Source organism: Chenopodium album, chromosome 15, assembly GCF_948465745.1.
Source record: "Chenopodium album chromosome 15, dcCheAlbu1.1, whole genome shotgun sequence".
In the NCBI taxonomy this organism is placed as follows: Eukaryota; Viridiplantae; Streptophyta; class Magnoliopsida; order Caryophyllales; family Amaranthaceae; genus Chenopodium; species Chenopodium album.
In genome coordinates this window covers 27,718,678-27,723,803 of record NC_137848.1, presented here as the reverse complement: position 1 = coordinate 27,723,803, position 5,126 = coordinate 27,718,678, and positions in this window count along the sequence as shown.

Here is a 5,126-nt window from a genome sequence, read left to right as displayed (position 1 = left end):
TAAAAAGCGACAAACTTTTAAAAAAATCGGATGTACAATAAAACATTGTACATCCGTTATAAAGTTACCCTAAAATGAGCAAAAGTTACCCCTAAAATGAATAAAAGTTACCCTAATATGCATAAAAGTAACCCTATACAAATAAAAATTATCTACGCTTTATTAGTAAAGAGTCACATTTTAAGTGACTAAAAATCAATCATAAGTGACTGAACGTAATTAAATTACCTTTATAAAACTTTTCTTGTTGTCTATTTATATAAAAATTGTATTATGTTTAAAGTTACCCAAAAAAAGGCAAAAAGTTACCCTAAAATTAGCTAAAAGTTACCCTTATACTGCTCGATGTACACTAATATTAGTGTAAACTAGGTGTATACAAAAGTTTTTCTTAAAAAGCCCCAAATTGAAAACTCTAGGTTTATAAATTAATGTATATTGATGAAATTTGATTGTAGATGATTAATATTATTGAAATATGTATTTTAAAACACAATTACAGCAATTTAAAATGTTTTAATAAAGCTAGAATTTTTATATAAAGGTTATAATTATGTTTCTTAAAAGGATTTTTAATTACCCATTGATTGGGAATAAAAGTAAGGGTGTTAAATTAATTTTTAGCTTATTTTAGAGGGTTTGTAAGTGATTTAAAGAGTGTATATATTGATGGAAATTTATATTGAATAGGTATTAATATCTCTTTGTAAATTTTGGTTGTAGGAGAATTCCAAGTGGTGATTTCGTGTAGTCGTGGACATTTTTAAATCATATTCAAGGTACGTTCGCGTACTTGGTAATTATTTGACTATATAGAAGCATGCTAGGCTTCGATTAATTAATCCAAGGTAGTATCATGATAGGTATTGATTGGAATTGTTGTTCGGACTGATGTTGGTGAATGATTTGTGAAGTATGGATTATTTGTGGTGAATTGATGGTTGCAATTAATTATGTTGGCATGTTGAATAAATATGAACCACACTTTTATTATTGGCATGATTGAGAGCATGTTTAATCAAACTAAATGTTTAATTGAGATTGGAATATTGAAAGAGAATTTTATTATGGTTCATATAATTTTTATTGATGCTATAAGCATGAGAAAGGAGCTATTTAAGTGTTTATGTACACGAGGATGAAATTATATTTTGGTGCCTTAGTGAACTTAAGGTGTTTCCAACACCGAGGGATAGGATTTGTGGCGCATTATGCATTTAATGTGTCTTCGACACCGGTGTACATTAAAGATTTTGTGGTCGATAATTATTCAAGAATTAAATTGGTATGTTTGATTGCTTGAATGATTATAATGATTGATTGTGTTGTGATTTGAGAGTCATCACCAAGTCTAAAAATATGTCAACAACGCAAAGTGAAAGTTTACGCAACAAAAATCTTGGAACGTATATACCTCAGCTTGAGTATGAACATATGAGGGGAGTTATGGGATTTTCTATTTAATCATAACTTCTACTGGAGTACAGGACGCTGTATATTCCTTTTTATTATGCGTAGGAATTCCGCCACTTCGAGTGGTTATTTTATAATGGCACAGTTAGCTCCCGTGTTAGTACCTTTTATTAGGGCAGGTTAGGGGGGAAACCCATTCGATGCGTAATCAAGCTAAATAAATTATTTAGTTATTTATTGATCGGTCATGTTGTATGATTATAAGCTAGACCTGGCAAACAGGTCGTTCGAATCGGGTTCGGGTTAGGTCAATTCGAGTCGGGTCAATTTTGGGTCAGCAAATATTCGGGTCGGGTCAATTTTTAGGACCAATTTTCAGGTAAATTTTAGGTCGAGTCAATTCAGGTCGGGTAAATTCAGGTCGGGTCAGTTCGAGTCAGGTTAGTTCCGGTCGGGCCAAGTTTGTGTCAGGTCACCAAAATAAATTCACTTACAAAATATAGTTGGATAAATAAAGTAAAATCGTTAAAAAAAAAAACGTAAGTACCTATTACTTATTAGGAAAGAAATAAGCCTTAAACTAAGTAATTAACCATTTCACCCTATTCACTTCAGGTCGGGTCTCTTTGGGTCTGGCCACTTCGGGTCGGGTCGATTCGGGTCAATCAATTCGGGTTAAAATTGGGTCGGGTCCCTTCAGATTTCAAGTTACTTCGGGTTGGGTTAAGTTCGGGTTTCGGGTCAATTTCGGGTCGAATCATTCGGGTTAGGTCATTTTAAGCATCGAGTCATATTCGGGTGAGCTCTATTTCGGGTTGAGTTCGGGTTCGGGTCATTTTTCGAGTCAATGATTTCGGTTCAATTTCGGGTCGCGGGTCGGGTCATTCGGGTTGGGTCAAGATTGTAAGGTCTATTTTAAGCAGGTGCGACAAGGTAAGTTGTGTGATGATAGAATGAATGCTTGTTAGTGTGTTTTGTTTACGCACTAGTAGAAAAAAGGACATCCGTAACGGGAAAAAACCGCCTATCCGTAACGGGCAGCGTACGTTTGTATACGGCCGTTACGGATGGGAAAGGTTATTCGTAACAGGCACTGCCCGTTACAAATAAGTAGTTATTTGTAACTGGCAGGTAAAATGCCCGTTACAAATAAGTAGTTACAAATAAGTACTTATTTGTAATGGGGCCAACGGGCAGGTGAAATGTCCGTTACAAATAAGTACTTATTTGTAATGGGCACTTTTCTTGCCCGTTACAAATAGATGGGTATTTGTAACGGACAATCGTTGTGCCCGTTACGAATAATGTCTAGAAAAGTCAAAATATTAGGGGTATTTGTAACGAGCACAATATATGTACTACCTACAAATACTCCTATTTCTTATCCCTTCACCACTCCCATCAACTATAATATTTCCCACCAAATTCAAATATTTGTTTTCACGGCACAAGTACATATTATCAAACATGTCATATACACCAAATTTATTTTACAATAAAAAACTGCTTACAAACTCATAATATTGTAAAAGGTTAATGATTAAAAAATAAAAGTAAGTAATATTATAGCTTAAACAGCAGCAGTAAACACAGCATCCTAGAGCAACAGTAACAACATATCAATAGCAACCATAAGCAGCAACAACAATAACAGTAGCAACTGGAGAATAGAAAAGTCCCTAATCTTTTTTTCTTCTCTCCTAATCCAATCAATGAAAAATAATCAGAATCACAAAAACAGATAATATCAAATCAATACCACAAAAAAAAGAAACTCAAAGTAACAATGTCATTCAAACAACGCACTACATAGCTAGCATGCCCGTACTAAGCCCCAAGCCCTTGTTAGTCTCTCCGCACCTGCCCTAGTCGGGACTACCGAGTCGGTTTTTCCTATCGAGTGTCAACCATAGCCATCCAAGTGTGTAGTAGTCCCCATAGGCCATCCTATGTTCAAGACTATACCCAAGGACTCTAGCCTTAAGGCCACCCTTAAGTCAGCCACTGACCCTTGAGTGAGCACTCTATCACGTGCAGACTACTTTGCCTAGTCACGCACCGTGGGCCACCCGCTTACAGTCCGTCATAAGACAAGTCAGGCTTTCTTCCTTGGCAGTACTCCTTGTGCCCACATAGCACAACCCTTTATGTTGGTCAAATATGTTTGCTAGCACGACCCCTTAGTGCTAACAAGTCCCCTTGGTTGAACTAAGCACTTTCCTTGGTGCCTTAGTCCGAATTTACGACTAAGTGTCGTAGATAGTTGAGCACACAAGCTATCACCCTTGCTAGTATGCCCGATCACTCACTTGGCACCCTCGTGCCTTGATTTTCCTCACACTCTCTAAGTGTTTGAAGGAAAGGATTGAGTTGGAAGAGAACACAAGTGCTTTTGGAATGCTTTTTGTATTACTCTCAACTTGAATGTACAAATGATCGTAGGAGCCTATTTAGAGTGCTCTATCCTAGCTACAAGTTGTATCTAGAATATTTCTAACCTCCTCAAATTGAGGGTTCTAGACTACAAGCATCTAGAGAGTTCCCACCTCCTTAGGAACTACATACATGGAGGTTTCTACACACATCTAAGCCTAGAATGCTAAGAACTGACCTAGAACATTCTAGAAATTTACAAGAGTTATTTACATATGTAGAAGACTCCTACTATGTACCAGACCTTCCTTGATTATTCTAGAGTCATCCACTCTAGAATAGTCTTCCAAAGAACCTTGTAAATAGCTCCAGAACCTTCTAGAAGCTTCCAGCGTTTTCCGGGTTACTTGCTGCCAAAACTTGTACTTCGGGATCTCATCTCGGAAAACCGACACCACCATGGTCTTCCTTGGACCAAAATACGATGGACCCCAAATTTGGGCCCATTTGAATACGTTTGGGTCTCCGAATGACCCATTATTGTGTTACTGTCACTTGGGTGTTCGCTAGGAAAATAGCACAAGATCAAAATAAAGCTCTTTAGGGGGAAGTGCTCACCTTGGCACCAAGGGCAAGCCCCCTAGCCACAATTATGCCCTGTTGCCTAGTGACCCAAATAACGCCCATGGTTGGCAAGGGAGATGACCCGTGATAACTCACCCCCTAAAGAGCTTTATTTTGATTTGGCCATGAAATACTAGTGAACACCCAACTGACAGTAACAAAATAATGGGCTCTCAAGCCCGATCCTTGAACCCAACCTTGGCCCTATGGCCATGTACGATCTGTTAGGGTCCTAATAAGTCCCCTTAATAAGTATCAAAGGTTGTTATGGAGTTTTGCTCAACCAAACACTCTGAGGTTCTATTAGTGCGCGCGTGCGTGCTAGCCATAGGCCTAAGGTCTAGCTGACCAAAGCTTTGCTAGCACCATGGCCTAAGCACTCGAGGGTCATCCCCGATAACCTCACAAGCCTTAGACATGGTAGTGAGCAACTCTAGCCTCACTTAGCTCGTTCTTCCCGAATCGAGCACGTACTTTCTCGTGTGGGCAAGTGGGATCTCGAAGGACTTGCACGCCTATGCGGGGTGGTCGACGGCCTTGCCAAGGTCAACCCAAAAGTGACTGTGACACAGCGCGATAACGACGTCGCGCATGCGTTGGCTTTCCTTCCTTCAGCGATGGACTTCTAAGGCCCATGAACAACTTATGTAAACCTTGTTAAGCACTCTGGGTCCTTGGTACACCATTTAACCCCTAATGCAATTACCATGATTACT